The sequence below is a fragment of the Populus alba genome, chromosome 6, assembly GCF_005239225.2.
Source record: "Populus alba chromosome 6, ASM523922v2, whole genome shotgun sequence".
Taxonomy (NCBI): domain Eukaryota; kingdom Viridiplantae; phylum Streptophyta; class Magnoliopsida; order Malpighiales; family Salicaceae; genus Populus; species Populus alba.
The window spans coordinates 24,628,309-24,647,081 of NC_133289.1; the positions used below are offsets into that span (position 1 = coordinate 24,628,309).

The window sequence follows — 18,773 nt, forward strand, 5'->3', positions numbered from 1 at the left end:
GTTACCAAACAAAAAAATTCCAAAGCATAATAAACCATTATCATACTACGGTTTCCAGTTTATGTTCTTCCATCTCCTTTTGTTTGGTCTCCAACAATCCTTTTAATTTTTGAAGAATGACTGCGTCAGTTTCACTTATCACAGGGGAAGAGGATAGTGTGGTGATCTCTACTCGAATGCCGAGGTGATGATTTGTCTCTCAGAAAGTTTGCATCACACGCCTTGAGAGATGACTCTTAACTCAGTCTTCTTGCTCTGCAACTCCATCAATTGTCCTGTTATTTTTGTTATCTCAGCATGAGTAATAGAAATGGATGTAGATGCCTCCTCTTCAAAGCTTCTGAATTTTTAAGTTGCACTTCAAGCTTTTCAACATTTAAGGCTCGTTGCTCTGATGTCATCATAGGAGATAATGAAGACTCTAAGTGAATAAACTTTTTAGCATCCTCAATCACCTCGGTCACCATTCTTCTGATAGAAGAGCAATCAACCTTTATATCCTTCAATAGAGAGGAGGATCTTCTCAACTTCACCAGCCAGGTTAGGAATATAATGGATCGGTGTACGAGCAATCTTATTTTTTGATGCTCTCCCAACACTTGACAGCAAATTCAGATCTTATCTCTCCTATTATGTCATCAGCACAATACCTAGTGACTCCTGAAGACTCAAAGGCAGTAGTAGGTCCAAGATTATGCAAGTTGGTCGCTATATTAAAGATCGGTTGAGGTGGTTTAGGCTGCTCATGTGGTAAACTGAATGAAGGTTGAGAGTTTCCAATCCCAGCAGCTAAAATATTGAAAGGGTTAGGGCTAGCAACAGAAGCAACACTCATTTCTGGCCCAATATACATATCAAAGTCATTCCCCAAGTCTTGTTGACCAAGCTGAGACATACATATCAAAAAGGGGGTTAATATATGACAAATAACATGAATTGAAAAAAAAAAAGAAAAAAAAAAAGAGGGAAAGTGTCAAACCAGTTCATCAATATTGTTTGGCATGATTGATGCACTAGGGACTCCATGAAGAAAACCCGAGCTGCAAGGATTGAACACTTTTTTTGTACGTTTTAAACGTTTCCAATGATGATCACTGTTTTCATGCTCACTATCATCAACATTTAAGATCGCTTCAACATTATCTTTCCTCCTCCTGCTACATGCATATCCTTATGAGCATCTCAATAAAAAAAAAAAGGGGAATTAATAAGGCATATATAAAAAAAGGAGACGAGTATTTATTTACCAATTGTGGAGAAAAGGATTGTGCACTCCTTTTCCTTTGTCCCTGAGGAGTTAGAGGATTTCTTATTAAGATGATCTTTGAAGTACTCACTCTCTTTACACTAGGAATCACAAGTGGTGTCCTATTTATGTGGGCAGATGTTTCGTGTACCATCTTCCTTGCCTAAATCAACATCAACTACCCGCTTGTCTCTTTTATAGGTAGGAGAAGATCGTTTCTTTTTGGTTAAGAGAGGGTCATTCTTCTTTTCTTTTGTCCTTCGTGATACTATGGCAAACATTAGCAGGACTTTTAAGAAATGATCTTCATCTCTGGAGAACAAACTTTGGACCACCTTGGAGTCCACCAATCCATGTAACGTTTAGTTACCAAAGGAAGTTTATCATTTGGGGGCAACGAAAGCTTGCACTGGGAATGAGTTTTGAGTTTGGTAAAACTATGCCAAAGTTGAGATACATCCTCCAAGGTTGGGACTCCAGTTCTCCCTCCAAAGTCACGGGGAATATGTTGGCAAAAACCCAAATTGTCTACTGAATCTATCAGGACAGTAAGATTCAAAAATAAAAGTATCATCATAACGAAGAGTCAAATAGCCGGATCGAATACACATAAGTAGTCACTCTCGAGGATTGACAAGTTTGCCATCATCATATAAGATCCCAACTTTAGCCAGGGGAAGTAATGCAGGAAATATGACTCTCTTGGGATCTCTGAAAAGAGTATGAGCTTGAGATTCATTGAAATGTTTTGCCAACCCCACGCCGGCATATTTCGTCATCCCAACTAACTTGGTAGGACTAATTGTTGTTTGATGGGTGCCAAATTTTTCTGCAAGCCAACTGCTGAGAAAATGAATAGGAAAAGGGATGTCTCGTGCGGTCACACTCAATGCAGACTGGACTTCCTTTAGACCTTTGAAGATACTTGCTAGAACTGGTATCGCAAGAGAGAATTGCCTTCCAGCTGCCATCATGGATGCTACTTTGAAAGTACTAGGACGAATGAAACCAACATCCTTGCTAGGAAATACAAATTTGCATAGCCAACATGAAAGAAAAGCCGCTAAATAAACTTCATCCTGAATATGAGAAGGGACATTAAGCTCCTTAAAAGGATGAATGAATTTGCTGAAGCGAACACGAGACTTATCAATTGAGCCAGAAGGATAGTTAGTCTTATTGGATCCGCTAGACTTGCCCACAGAAAAAGGTACCTTGTATCTCAAGTCATCTCGAAACCAGAAATATACCCAATCTTGAAGGGTCATTACATGGTCACCATCAATAGTCTGACATTCTTTATGAAAGGCGATGAATAGGTACTTGCAGCTCTTTGGAAGAAAAGAACGTCCTTTCTTGTCAGCTTCATTAAGTTCATCAGCAGAAGGGATGACTTCATCATAAAAAGTGCCAAAAATAGGAAGGCCGCTACATGATTTTAGCTCCCAAAGAGATATAGACTCCTCGCCATTCGGGGTAGATAGCGTGTTTGGTAGCAGGATTCCAATGGTTATAAAAAAGAAAGGATAACATTCATCTGCCAGTCATAGGTAAAAAAGGGATGCAAAAATAGTGTCTCGAATATGTGCCCTCTCGAGGATTGGCTCGTAATGTTTCAAAATATCTTCTGTCCATTCCCAATACTTGGGAGTATACTCAAGTGCATCGGAGATTGGGAAATAATCCTTGCAAGTAGCATTTCCATCACGTTTATGATAGTCTAATGACGGCAGATCAGCTAGAAAAGTTGTTGAATGTGGAAAGGAGGATTGAAGTTGTAAAACTGATTGAGGCAAACCACCATGACCATAAAGTTCATAAGAAGTCTCCAATGACCAGGAAGTCAAATGCTTGATGCTTTCGGAAGACCGCTTCTTTGCAAATGGACCAATGGCAGGTTCATATACGTGAAGGCTTGTCCGACGATACTTCTCATCAATCACTAAGAATCTTTTAGTAGAAGAAGAAGAATTCCTGAAAAGCACCATCTAAAAAGAAAAGGAAGACATATAAAAATGCATGAATTAGATGCATATTTAAAAAAAAAAAGGTAGAGAATAAGAACTTACCTTGATCAAGAGCCAAAGAAAAGTGATGCTCCAATGTTAAGAAATATATGATTGGCCAAAATTGATGAAAAAAAAAAAAACCGGCAACCGTGACCTTTAAGGAGCAACTCGTCAAGCACCAATGCTTGTGAAGTATTACGGCAGGAGAATTCAGATCACCCAAAGAAACCTGCAACCCTGCAATAAGAATAGATGTTAATTAATGGAAACAGGCAGGCACACCAACAACTCAATCAGGCTTAATCAAGTCTATTTCAATAACAAGTTTGCACCATCCATCATACAGTTGCAGAAACAGATAAGGGTTGCTTTTGGTTAACACACGCATGTCAACAATATGCCAATCCAGTACAAGCTCTCTCTTTGGATGTGCCATCAAGAAACTCTGCAGTGCTCCAAGGCTTTGAAAGGAGTTCTTTCATCTAGATAGCAACAGTCTTGAAACAACTTGTCCGGAGCCTGCTAAGGTGAAGTTCAAAAAAAAAAAAAAAAAAAAAAAAAAAACTGTTGTTGTCGCTGCGGCATCTAGAGTTCACCTTTACTGTCAACATAAAGAAAATAGTTGCTTTCTAGTCACTGAGCAGTCACCGTCTCTGCGTCTCCATGTAATTCAACCATGGCAGATAAAATAACACATGGCCGAATGCAGTTTCACTGCGTCACTATGTAATTCAACGAATAGAGGATTGCGGATTGTCAAGTTTTCCATGTCAGCTCTTAAGACTAGGCAAATTGTTGGAAATATTTCGCTGAGCAATCACTCCTTTTTTTTTTTTGCTTTATTCTAGGCCATGCATAATTTCACTCTTCTCCATGCAGTCAAAAAATAGGAAGACGATGCAAATGCATTTATCAAAGAAAGGAGTTTAAATTACTATCATCATGAGCTTTGGTTAGAAGTTTAAAGCTCACTTCACCTGCACAAACTCAGAATTGTGTCCTGCATATATATATATATATATATATATATATATATATATATATATATAAAGGACTTGCAGTTGTAAAACAAATACTGAAGAGTTATGCATACCTGCTAAGACCGTCGATGATGCTGAGCTGCTAAGTGGAGGCTGCACTGTTAGTGAAGAAACAGAAGTATTGCTAGGTTGAGGCTGCACCGTTAATTAAATCCAAACTTGAGCAGTACCACACTTGGTTTAATGATATCACCAATTCTGCCCGTAGATATTGACACAATCTTCGCAAAGCATCAAGTTAGATATTGATTTTGAAGCAAGACATTTGGTTACTAGGTGGATGCTACGCGGTTAATAAAAAAAAAGCAACGTGAAGTGTTGCGTGGTGGGTAACAAGAAAAGAGCAATGTAATGTTCTTTTATAGCCGCCTCAGTGACTCTTTCCTAATCTAAAACAAAGTCTTTTCTTATTCTGTGAGAGCAAGCAAAGTCGGCTTCCAGTACAAGAAATTGTGTTGGTCTCTTTCTTAGTAATTAATTCACGTTGGACAATTTATTTAGAAAAGAAAGTCAATTACACAAAGCAATTTACGTTGCAAAGTTATTTTGCTCTCTGGACATTCTTTCAAAAGGTTGAAATTAATTAAGGATGGGGGGGCACGGTTCCCAAAGCATTGAGAAAAGGGAGTTGCAACTTTCATAATTCATAACTTGTTGACCGCTACTCGGAATCACAAACAGATTGCGTTATTGGATTCAGAATAACGAGATCTTTAAAACAAGATGCTACAGTGACCATTTTCAGTGAAAAAAAAAAATTCATGCAACCCGGTCAAAGTGTTGGTTGCTATTCGGGTATAAAGATAAATTTTGTCTGGCCCTGCATATGCAGCAGTTTCAAATGAGCAATTGGACCTGAATATTCTATCATGTTTATCTGATAAATCTCAATCAAGATTGATCCATAAATTTTCAATTTTTTTGATTATTATATTTTATTTTCACAATAAGATTTATCTGTTTATTGTGAAAATCTAATATGATCAAATCAAATTTTAGTCGGAAATATAAAACCCTCACAACCATATTTTTTCGAGACATGCCCACTTGTTCCAAAAGTAAGTGAACTTGTCTCGAGGGGGCATCTGTAGAAACACAAATTTTCCACCAATCAAATTTCACCATGTGTTATTTTATTCTTTAAAAATAAAGGATAAAATAAAATTGAAATAAATGACATGGAAAACAAATGAGCCTTCAAATATTTCTTGACCAATGAAAAGTTGACACTTGAGATGAGATATTCAAGATATCTTGTCATAAAGTCAAGATTCCATCAATAAAGACCAACCAATAAAATTATGCCACGTGGCATTGGAAAAGGACCTGAGAGCCCCTACAGATCTCTATAAATAGAGGGCCTCAACCTAAAGGGAGGGGATTCCAGGAGATACAAATTTTCTTCAAGACTCTCTCTCTCTCTCTTCAAGCAAGGAAGCTCTCTCTCAAAGAGTTCTCAAGCCTCCTTCATCTACGCTTGAAGTTTAACAAGAACGAAGCTCTGTTGGATCAAGCCAAAACGCCCCATAAGAGTTCTTCAACAACACTTTGAAGACAAATCAAGGTACTCTTCAAAGCATCAAATCACAACATCTCGCTTCGCAATACACGCCCAAATTCGTGTTCTTGCAAAGCACAAATCTTGGCTTGATTACTCAAATAAATCAAGTCACCATACATCAAATCCAAGGGAAGAATCAGAGGATTGCCATATTCTTTTGATAGAATATATTACATAGAGATTGTACCCATTCATATATTTAATAAAATTATATATTTGTACACGTGTGCTTGATTTAATTTCAGGTGCACAAAATTTGTGTCTACACATACTCTCTCTCTTTATTATTACGTGTATGAAAGGTAACGTTTTTTCAATTAATTGGGTTCAGACAACAAACAAAATTACCTTTCATAAAAAATACATACATACATAAATGAAGATATTTAATCTCTTCCTTCATTCCTTAGTTTAATTTCTTTTATTTTTATTATTATTACTATCATTTTATAAACCTATGTATTATTTATTTATTTAATTAGGCTCCGTTTGTTTGCAGGAAAGTGAATTCCGGGGAAAGTGAATTCCGGGAAAGTATTTTCCGATGTTTGGTAGTGTTATGGAAAATGAACTGGAAAACACTTTCCAGTGTTTGGTTATGTCATGGAAACTGAGCTGGAAAATAACATATTAATATTTTATTTTTTCTGAAGTTTATTAAAATAATGAGGAACAAATCTTACAAATTAAAAAGTTGAATGAGAATGAAATTGAAAAAAAAATATAATTTCATAAATTATCTCAAATAAAACAAATAATAATCAAAATAATAGGGATCAAATCTAAAAAATTAAAAAAAAAATGAAAAATGAAGAAATTAAAATAATAATAATCAACATTTCATAAATTATTTCAAATAAAATAAGTAACAATCAAAAGAATGAGGATCAAATTTGATAAATAAAAAATTTCAATAAAAAAATGATAAGAAAAAAGCAAATAGCAATTATAAAAAATAAGGACCAAAGTTAATATAAAAATAAAATTTTAAGAGATGAAATTGAAAAATAAATATTCAAAACAAAATATATATAGCAATCAAAAGTTTGAGGATCAAATTTGATATAATCAGCAAATAATGACATTTCTAAATTTTTCACAACTTCCGGAAAGTGTTTTCCCCTCAAATTTTTCAGGAAAACACTTTCCTGAAAACCAAGCCAAATTTTCCTTTTACTGGAAAGTGTTTTCCATTGACCAACTTTCCTACTGACAAACAAACACAAGAAAGTTTGGAAAGTGCTTTCCCAGAAACCACTTTCCGGAAAACAAACACAGCTAAAAGGAAAACACTTTCCTGAAAACCAAGTCAATTTTTTTTTTGACTAAAATTGACTGGAAAGTGTTTTCCGTTGACCGGAAAGTGTTTTTCGTTGACTAGAAAGTGTTTTCCGCTGACCGGAAATTGTTTTCCGTTGACCAACTTTCCTAATGACAAACAAACACAGGAAAGTTTGAAAAATGGTTTCCCGGAAACTACTTTCCGGGAAACAAACAAGGCCTTAATTTATCATATTTGATGGTTAGAGCATTTTTACAATTTCACCGTGAGGCTACTATTCTTAAATATAAATGTTTTTACAGCTTTCTTCATTTAATTTCTCTGATTATTATTATTATTATTATTATTATTATTATTATTATTATTATTAATCCCTACTCTTTCTCTATATTTATTTATTTTATTATACACAAATCTCATCTGACAAGATTATTATATTTTTTCTATAAATATTGGTAACATTTTTTAATTAATTAAAGTTCCATTTGTTTTTTTTTTGTGTTTAAATATTAATATTAAAAATAAATTTTTAAAAATAAAAAATATTATCTTAATATATTATTAAATATAAAGCTCTTACATTGAAAGGGGTTCAACCCTCAACAAAACAACATATTACCCCATCTCTCTTCCCTACCTGCACAAAGTAAAGCCTTCTCCAATCACCTAATCTATCCTATTTTTTCTACAAATTGATGCTGCATGCATTTGACTTTCTGATTTTCTATGAGCAATTTAGTGTCGAAGCATGTGGGTTTTATATGCATTAGGAGTATATCCAATTACCCAAGTATTTTCTCTATTTGAATTGAGTTTGATTTCATAATATAAAAATATGTTTGGTTACAACAGGCAAGTGATTTTCTGTTTTCACATGCTTCTGTCAAGATGTCAATGACCTTTCCAGTGGTGTCCATTTTTACTGAACCTTTAGAATTGAATCTTGGTTGCAGGAAATAGATCAGAGGATATTGGATGTCGCCACAGATATTAGTTATATATTCATAGGGTGTAGTTCCGGTAACATTGAAGCAGTAAGCCGAGCTTTAAATTCTAAAGATGAAAAAACTGTTTGGAGAGTTGCTGATATAATTAATCTTAAATTCTTTTTGTAGATGAATCAGGTTCTGCTCCTCTAAAACAGAATTTTCCTGCTCCTTAATTTGGTTTCTGTTGAGGCAAATGCAGCTTCTGTTTAACCTTTCTTTTTGGCCCCTTTTCGACATCTTTTTGGTGTAGATACAGTGATTGGACTGGGGTTTGATAAAGTTGAAAAGATAATCAATGATGATTTCATTATAGATGATGGAATAGGTTGGATCAAGTTTAGTATAGAAGTTATCTTTTAAAGCCTTTATGTTTTTGCTTAATGGGGTTTACTGAATGAACACGTGTACATAAACTAAATTTTATGCTTAAATATTAAATGTTGATCTTATTCAAATTTGCAAAAGTTCTTCATATGATACTTGTATTTACAGGACTTTGCAGGCCTATGACAAACTTGACAGAAATCTGTTCACACTCGATACGTTGCATATACATTTCATTTGCAGAACCAAATTGCAGGTATTGATCTTACAGCTGGTAAATCTTGAAATATTGATAAGATGTCTGAAGTTGATGACTGATAACCATTATGTGTATATGTTGTGTTTCCTTGTTTGTTGATCATGTGTATTTTCTCTGGTTGAAGCTGCAAAGTAAAACTTTGATTCAGTCTCAGATGGTAGAAACATCTGTGCACTTTGGTGTGGTATGGATCAACCAGACACCAGACATCCACATTAAACCAGGTATTAGACTAAATCAACTTGAAGTTTTTCATATCTTCTACTTCTATTTGTTTGGCATAACTTCTAGTTTTCTTTCCCTAGTTCTCCAATCAATTGGTCCTTGACTGATTCCAACAATGCTCAAGCTTGCTGGTTGCATCAAACTTTACCCTTTACCTCTTGCACTTTCCCTCTCTTTCAAGTTTCATGTTGAGCAGGAGGAGTATTACTCTACAAGGTGTGAATTGTACCAAGTTTATGTTTGCTCTTAATGTCTCCCCTAAAGGTCAATAGATTATTAACTCTTGTATTTATGTTCTCTTTTGTATCTTGCAGGGAGTCTGCCAGATCTCTTGAAGATGCATGAAGGTTTGAGACGCTCGACTGTTTTGATGAATTTCAGTCCAACCAAGCTTGACCATGATGTCTACGGTCTCAAGGGATGTCTCCAGGGCTTTAACTGGCCTTTTGCAACTCGTTACATGGTGAAACCAGTTCGAAATTATTATTATTATTATTATTATTATTTTTTGTTTCTCAACAGAACATCTTGTAGGAATTAGGACTGAATATTCAGTGTTTCAATTATATTCACCATCATAATTTCCTCAAGATCAAGCACTTCTCATTTCTCAGATATGATTTATGAACTTTTTCTTTGTATGGTTAACACAAAGTTTGTTGTTTTAACATCCTGACGTTCTTAATAACAGAGCATGTTACGAGTATATTATGTTGTAGTTGACTAAAAACATCCTTCCTCTTGTTTGCTGTTGGAAAAGGAAAGAAATTTGACAGGGAAGCTCCCAACTTGCCAGGCATTTCAATGTCACTCCTTGTAGTCTGATCTACACATCCTTTTCTATGTTAAAAAATCGGTTTCTTCCTCTTCAACTTGGTAACAGCCTTCCATCAAACCTAGCAGGGGGCTGCTTCAACCTCCCAATCCCTATCCAGCCAACTTTTATTGCGAGTAAAGAACACACACCAGCGGAGCAAACAAACCATCAAGCCAGGTACCTTCATGCATTATCTTGATGATAAGGAGAAAATAATAAAAACATATTGTAGTCCTAGTTTTCTCACAACAAATTATATTTTTAATCAAAATTAATTTTTGATTTTTTAATTTCAAATTTTAATCCTATTAAAAGCAAATGAACCAAAATTAGGTTATAACAATTATTATTATTATTACTATTATTACTATTACTACTCCATACTTCAAGGAGAAAAGGTATATTGAAAATATATCTCAAACACAATAAAATTTACTTCCCTTTAAAGTCTTGCCCTTAAATTGAGAGTGACTAAGAGGGGAAGGAAATAGATTTATAATTTCTCGACATTAACTTACTATTTATCTTTATTTCCTTTTGAAAAATCCAATTTTATCCTATTTATCATTTCTTCCGTTTAGATTCAATTAAAAAAGTGTTAATGATATTTAATGTTTATTACCCTTTCATTCACTATTCTATCCAGACAAGGAAAATTATCTCCACAAATTTTTTTCTATCCCTTTCCGACTCCTCCATTCCCTCCCCTCATGTCACAATTTTTTACCAAACAAACTGTTAAATCGTTTTTGTGTGCGTGTATGAATCAGGAACCCGGAGTGAATGTTTTGGAAATCAAGCAGTTCATTTTATCATTCAAAAAATAAATAAAAAGTAATATTGCATGAATACTTGCTTGAATCAAATGCAGGCACCGAGTTGGGGAACCATTTTGAAGCTTTCGTTTCAATGTGTTGGGGTTGGATATGGTGATTTGGGCACTTTCAAAATTAAATTAAAAGCAAATGGATGAAAATTAGATTATAATAAATGATTTGGTTCCAGGGCTCATTATGATGAGTGCAGTTGCGTTCTATTATTTTTCTTCTTATAGGAGACCTAACAAAACCGCTTGTAGATACTTACTGGTCTTCAACTTTTACTTTGTTAAAGTGCAAGGATCTGTACTGCTACATTCTGATATGATCTCTGAGGACGGTAATGCAAACCACTCGACTTAACAGTGGCCAATAATAATAAACAAAACAAATGAAGAAACCTCTTTTTGAATTTTTGTGAATCCATTTTGATTTTCATGGGGGTTTATGAGACAAGTGGTGCATCCAATTTGCAGCGGCTAGGAGTATATTTATGCAAAACTCTTCATTAATCCCGTCTAGAGGAAAGTAGAGAAGCAGGAAATTAATGAGATGAGAGGAATACTAATTCTGAGCGTATGATTATTAGGTTGTCAGATAAAGGTATCATAAGCGGAGGTGATGCAAAATCGTACAAATAAATCTACAGCTGCATGCTAGCAAGATAGTAATGATTATTATTCTCCTGAAGGTTGAAGATGTCTATATTCCGGTGTCCTTCTTGATCTTGTGCTCTGCATAGTATTGGCCCTTGGAACCTACGATTAATACAAGTGATTACCTGCTATTTATTAAAGAAATTGCAACCTGTTTCCTGTATGAACAATGAAGCCCATGCAACATCAAGGTGCTAGGATTTGAACATGTAAATTTTACAATCCAATTAGGCTAGTACAACTTGTGGACCATGTGATTATATTATTCCAAGAAAGCTCCTGCTAGACTTTAGAATGATTAATATACTTTACCACACCTAACGTGAATGATGAACATCCCAATCCTTTCTTCCATCGTATATGAAGCACTGTTTTGCATACTGTAGCTTATTTCCGAAAGGTCATGAGATAGATGTGAAATCATTGATTCGACTTTGGATTGAACTAGGGTTCGTTAGCTCTTCAAATTCAGGTGGTAGGTGTCTTGAAATTGCTGGTGTTAAGTGCTTTTAGAATTTATTGTGGAGGTCATTCTTTCATGAAGTGGAGAAGGATAGATTTGGGAACGTAGAAAGTTGCAAAATGCATGATTTTATGCATGATCTAGCAACCCATGTCGCTGGTTTTCATAGCACCAAAGCCATTCACTTTGATGCTTGTGCAAACTTGATAGAGTGGCGTGGATATGTACTTTCACAAGAACCCTCCCTTTTCTTTCATTAGGAACAGTTTCAGAGCATTCTATGCTACTTTCAATTAGATTACTTTTTATAGATTCTTTACATTCCCGTCTGCAGAATTCCAAAATACAGCTATTGATCTTAGAGCTGATTATGTATTTGGTACTCATAAAACATTTACTGAAGTTCGTATCTGGTTTCCAACGTTGATTGATGTGTGAACTTTTTTCAACTGAAGGTTGACAGTGATGCTTGGATTCTGCCTCAGCTGCTATGTAGAATCATCTGTGAACACTCCTCTGCATAGTGGATGAAATGAATACCGCACATCCACATGAAACGAAGTATGAGAAATAATCAAGTATAGTTCTTTTCAATGTCCTTGTTGCTGCATGAGTCTAACATTCTAGTTTACTTTCCCCAGTTCTCCAGTCATCTTACTGTTGATTGACTAAAGGACTGCGATCAAATGGTCCTGGACTGTCTGTAATAGTCTTCAAGAATTAATGTGAGTATTGTTAGAATCTATTTATGAGAATCTGCCTTGAAGACTGAAGATAGAGTTAAGTGCAACCAGGGGCGGAGCTAGGATTATTTGTTAGAAGGGGCCAAAATTAATATAATAAAATATAATATTTATTTTAATTTATTGTACATGAGTTGTAAGAAAACCCTGTATAATTTAGTTTTATTCAAATAACTTATGTCGCACGTATGCGGCGATCGTCCACCTTCAAGGAAATATCAGAATATTTATTCCTAGCAAATAGGGAGAGACAAGGAATTCTTGTCTCTACAAGTGGAAATATGGACTGGGAGTCGCCACCTAGTATTCTGGTTACTAGGAACCTTAACTGGTCTTTAGAGATCGGGTACAGAGACTGGTTGCGTAAAGGGAAGGTATTAGCACCCCAACTACGCCCTACCTAAGGTAGGCTGCATTGTTTTAATGTCTGATAAAATCTAAAATCATGTTGTGGTTTTTTAATTGTTGATTCGTTTACGGTTTAAGAAAACTCCTCCTCTGTAAGGAGATCCTTATCTTTATCGGGTAACAAAATAACTATTAGAAGTCGTCAAAAGAAAATATCTTTTTAATATCAGGAATACGATTTACGTATAAATTCATAATCCCTAATACTAAAATCAAACAAAATAATATGTTTGTTGTTTTTGAGATTTTGGCCAATGTTCTCTTGACTTTAATAAACTGGTTATTAAAGCCAAATGCATGCTAAAATATTGTTTTTTGGACATATGAAAAATACGATATGACTTTTTAGATTTGAGACACTTGGCCGTATGCACAAAAACATTTTTTTCTCTTTTTTTTTAATTGTTTTTTTTTGTATTTTTGGAAGTTTTGATGAAAACCGGGTATTTTAATACCGGATTTATATTTTTTACGATGTAAAATAACACCCGATATTAATCAACATGACATAAAAACTACGCGGAAAAATTATAAAAATATTGAAACAAATAATTTATTTTTATTATTTTTATTCATGGGCCGGGTCAGGCCCAAATGCATGGGCTGGGCTCAGCCCAGCTCGTGTGAACAGTGCCTTCAACTGTTCACATGCTACGTGAACAGTGGAGGCTGGCATCGGAGAAGAAGCCGGAGAAAGAAGAAGGGGAGAAAAGCTGACCTGCGGTGGCTGTCGTCGTTGGCGGAGCTGCTGGTGGAGACAGGAAGCGCCACTGGTGGTGGCTCTGCGTTTTCCTTCTCTCTCTCCTCTGTTTTTTTCTCGTTTTCTCCTCTGCTGCTTCTTCTTCTTCTTCTTCTTCTTCTTCTTCTTCTTCTTCTGTACTCTCCTTTCCTTTCCTCTTCTCTCTCTCTCTCTCTCTCTCTCGGTTTATCCTTCTCCTTCTCTTCCTCCCCTCTCTTCTCTCCTCTTCTCTTCGGTCTTCGCCCCTGTTTTTTATAGGCAAAAAACAGGGGGGACATGGCTGGGGCGGCCACTGTGTTGCCGCCCCTCCACTATCCGTCCAACACGTGGAAAGTGGTCGGCAAGTCAGCGTCTTTTTGAAGGGGAGTCGGCGTCTTATTGAAAGAGATCGTGGTGGTGACAGAAGAAGAAAAAAAATTCTTCTTCCCCTGCTTCGCTGCGTGTCCAGGGGAAGAAGATGATGGTGCCGTTCAAAATGGCACCATTTCGGTCTTCTCTTTTTCTTTTTTTTTTGCAACAGTGAATGAAACGGCGCCATTTTTCCCAAAACGCGCCGTTTCATTTAAACGGATTTTGGCGCGTTTTGCATTTTAGTCATTGGTCTCGGATTTCTTCAATTAAGTCCCTAATTGGCCATTAAACTTCAATATTTATGCAATTAAGCCCCTGATTTGACCAATTGAACTTCCAAAAATTATAATTTGACCCCAGAACTTTAATTTCTTCCAATTAAAGCCCAAATTAACTCCAAAATCAATTTTTCTTGCAATTAAACTCTCCATAAATTCAATTAAACCTATAATAAAATTTAATTGAGTCCATAAACTTCTGATTTTGGATTTTTCTTCCTCAAATTGAATTTTCTTTATCATCGGGGCTCTCATCAGTCAATGATATACTGTCAAAATTTAATTTTTATATTTTTGAACATCCTCAATCAATGTTTGAGCAGTTTTAGGGCGCTCTGACATTTTTTCACTGTTATATTTTTTTATAATATATTTTTTTGAAATTTATTATTTTTTATGTGGGGACCCAAAAATGGGTTACAACAATTGCCCCCCTCTTTACAATGCTTACGGAACAAAATTTTTGCGTTGTAAGTGTTGTAAAGGTAAATAAAATTGGTCTTCCAAAATTAGTCTTCGCAAAAATTTGGTTGACCTAAAACTTAAACCGGACTCAAAGTCCTGTGTGTGGTTGGGCTAAACTGAGATTCCTTTCGTCAATCCCCTCTAACCAGAACCACAATCCTATGTGTTCAAACCCTTTGTTTTTTTTTTTTTGAAGAAAGATGGTATAGTTTCATGGGCGACCTGCCCACACACTCACGCTGACACTGGTCTATTTTCATGGGCGACCTGCCCAAACATAAAAAGTAAAGAGTGGTCTCATTGTAAAGGGTGACTTACCCAGGTGAAGGAATGGTCTCATTGTAATGGGTGACCATACCCAAATAAAAACATGGAGAATTGGATGGCAAGGGCTTCAAGGCACACTCGAAACGAGGTAGGGTTAGAAAAACGCAATACCAAAGGAGTTGAGGGCTCAAAGGCGCACTCAAAAGGAGGTAGGGTTAGAAAACCCACTACCTAAGGATGAGGGCTCAAAGGCGCAATCAAAATGGAGGTGAGGGCTCAAAGGCGCAATCAAAAGGAGGTAGGGTTAGAAAACGCACTACCCAAGGGATGAGGGCTCAAAGGCGCACTCAAAATGGAGGTGAGGGCTCAAAGGCACACTCAAAAGGAGTTGAGGGCTCAAAGGCGCACTCAAAAGGAGGTAGGGTTAGAAAACGCACTACCTAAGGATGAGGGCTCAAAGGCGCACTCAAAAGGAGGTGAGGGCTCAAAGGTGCACTCAAAAGGAGGTAGGGTTAGAAAACACACTACCCAAGGGATGAGGGCTCAAAGGCGCACTCAAAATGGAGGTGAGGGCTCAAAGGCGCACTCAAAAGGAGGTAGGGTTAGAAAACACACTACCTAAGGAGTTTAGGGCTCAAAGGCGCACTTAAAAGGAGGTGAGGGCTCAAAGGCGCACTCAAAAGGAGGTAGGGTTACAAAACGCACTACCTAAGGATGAGGGCTCAAAGGCACACTCAAAATGGAGGTGAGGGCTCAAAGGCGCACTCAAAAGGAGGCGGGGTTAGAAAACGCACTACCCAAGGGATGAGGGCTCAAAGGCGCACTCAAAATGGAGGTGAGGGCTCAAAGGCGCACTCAAAATGGAGGTGAGGGCTCAAAGGCGCACTCAAAAGGAGGTAGGGTTAGAAAACGCACTACCTAAGGAGTTGAGGGCTCAAAGGCGCACTCAAAAGGAGATGAGGGCTCAAAGGCGCACTCAAAAGGAGGTAGGGTTAGAAAACGCACTACCTAAGGATGAGGGCTCAAAGGCGCACTCAAAATGGAGGTGAGGGCTCAAAGGCGCACTCAAAAGGAGGTGAGGGCTCAAAGGGCACTCAAAAGGAGGTAGGGTTAGAAAACGCACTACCCAAGGGATGATGTTGAAACACTGATCTGTCAATATTAAAAGAAAAAATGCATTATGAGTGATATGCATGTATACTTACCTGAGAAATATAGGCCCCCATTTCTTCATGGTATCTTTCTTTTCTCTCCAAAGTTATAGTGTTGGTAGTAAACTTCGATGGCTTTTCCACTTTTGCTTACTCGGGTTACATCTTGTGATCTTGACCTCTTAGAATGGTTTGATGTCATCATACATCTTTGTCCTTCACCGTTTATCTTAAGGGTTGCCAATTGTGCCAGACATTTTTCTTAGAAAAGAAATAATGGAGTCAGCCCTACCATGTGTTTTTGATTTCCCCCCAGCTTGATCATGCCCACCAAGTGTTCAACTTGGGTTTAGTTTGGGGTGAGGATATGTGAAAGTAAGTTTGGGTTTTTTGTACAATGAAATGTTTTCATGTAATTTTTTTTTTGGAACTTCCAAGTTATTCCAATCACAAAAATGATTTTGACATTGGTTCAAAATAAACTTGTTCTAAAAAATTCAAGTGATTCCTATGGACAGGTTTCTTGAAGTGATGAAAGCTTTTTGCTTTTGGTTAAAGATGAAGTGACATCTGGTTGGTCACAAAAGGTTGAAATTTCAATTTGAGGGTTATTGAGAACCGAATTGATTCAAAGCATTTATTTTATTTGCATGAATAATGATTTGACTCGCACGAGAAAGCACTGCATACCGATCCAGATTGCTTGCCTTTGATCAGAAAGGGCTTTATCAGGTATGTAATGTAGGCTTTGGCTATTGGTTACAAAGAAAATGGATATGTTGCAGGCTCAAAAAGTGTTTAAGGGATTTCAAGACTAAGGATCACTTGTGCTTGTTTCCTGACCTTTTGTCTTTTGGATTTGTTGTTTTTAAAATAGTCTTTATGCCGCCCAGTGTCGGGTTTGGGATTTTCTCTTTGTTTTTCTTCGTTTTTGTTTGGTTGAGCACAATCATATCAGTTGTTTTTATGAGAAGCTCAAATGTTTTAACCAATCACAATATTTATCTTCACTGTTTCATTTGGATGATAATGAAAGATGAAACATTACATGATCAATTCCAGCACCCATCTTCACTACTTTGTCTGGATGGTAAAAACAAACAAACTCTCTTATTTTCCCCCCCAGTGTGGGGTGTGATCATAGTCAAGGTTATTTCAAAAAAACATTACTAGGCTCAAAATGGGACTGCAAAGGATATATTTCAGCCTTGTGAAAGGATTATCAAAGATGACCTTTCCTCATCTCAAACTCATGCATTGAGGATTGATAGGTGTTGCTTTCATGCGCGTATGAAAAGTGATTTATTCAGTCAAATAAAACTCAGCTTTTTTAGTCACCTCATAGTGTTGTTTGTCTTTGTTGTCTTTTTTTTCTTTCAAGTTTTCTAGGTATATGTGTACCTATCTAAGGAAGCACTTGAATTTCCAGAATGCATTTTTTTTGGACAAATATCAACATGATTTTTATTTTTTTGTACTCACTGTAGAGGTCCCAAAAAAAAATATCATTGAAAACATATGAGATTCTTTATGATTTTGGAAGAAAGGAACACCAAAGGATTCTTCATGTTGTAGTGTTGTGAGCAAAGTTGCGCTCAAAATGTTATTTACATGTAATAACAACAAAGAAGAGTGTGATGTGAACACAATAAAACACATGATCTTATTTCCCAAGAAAAACTCATTAATAGAGAAAGTCTTGGTCAAAAGCATTAACAAAAGGCAATAACAAGGCAGACTTTGGTGAATCTGATCATAGGCTAACCTCCTCTCAAAAGCTCTGCGTAGAGGACTCAAAGACAATGTGGAACAACACCACGATCAAAATTTGAGTTCTACAAAATTCAAGCTATCATGCTGGACCATTGATGCTTTCCAATTCCCCAAACATTCCATCCTAATATGCTTCAAGCATGATTAGGCTGCGGGTTTATATTCACATTGAGGGCATCTTCCAATTCTATCCACCCAGCCTTGATTAATTGCAGAAGCTTTCTCTTGAAGGCGTTGCAGGTATAGATGCTATGCCCAGTAATACTGGCATGATATTCACAATTAAGTTCTGGCTTGTACCAATTAGGATAAGGTGGCTGTAGAGGTGACAGAGGTTCTGGAGCTATTTGCCCGATGCTCAATAGCTTTTGATACATCTCATTCAGGGGTAACGGTAGTGGAGGTAGTTGTTCTTGAACCCTTTGGAAATTTCCAATTTGGCTTTTGGCTTGAAAGTTTTGGGGTTCAGGTTTTTTGATGTTGGCAATTTGGGATGGAGTATGGTAATTTTGGGATGTATTTGTTTTACCCATGTAACTATCTTCAACATGGTGAACCTCTTTTCTTTCGACGCCTCTTTGCTCGGTTGGTGCAACAATTCTACCACTCTTGACACCTTGTTCTATGCATTCACACACTATCACAGCATCAGTGAATTGTTGGGCTGAACTACCCATCATATGCTTGTAATATGGTGCTTTAAGTGTGTTGGCAAATAAAGAGACCATCTCTTTGTCCAGAAGTGGGGGATGTACTTGAGCAGCTAATTCTCGCCATCTTTGAGCATATTCCCTTATGCTTTCTTTATCCTTTTTCTCTATATTGGACAAACTGGTTCTGTCGGGCGCAATGTCCATGTTGTATTTGTATTGCTTGACGAAAGCATCCACAAGATTTTTCCAGTTGTGA

The 18,773-nt window shown here is 36.5% G+C and overlaps 1 long non-coding RNA gene across 4 annotated transcripts; it reads left to right on the forward strand.

The window, feature by feature from the left end:
• Positions 1-7,873: 7,873 nt before the first annotated feature.
• On the forward strand, positions 7,874-9,908 carry LOC118038271 (uncharacterized). Of its 4 annotated transcripts, none has more exons than XR_004685739.2 (5): positions 7,874-8,262; positions 8,378-8,707; positions 8,835-8,934; positions 9,016-9,151; positions 9,250-9,908. It is a non-coding gene; the product is annotated as an uncharacterized lncRNA (long non-coding RNA). The 4 variants fall into 4 exon arrangements; XR_012170238.1 differs by having other exon boundaries at positions 8,384-8,707; XR_004685741.2 differs by having other exon boundaries at positions 7,883-8,172; positions 8,620-8,707; positions 9,250-9,906.
• The last annotated feature ends 8,865 nt before the right edge of the window (positions 9,909-18,773 follow it).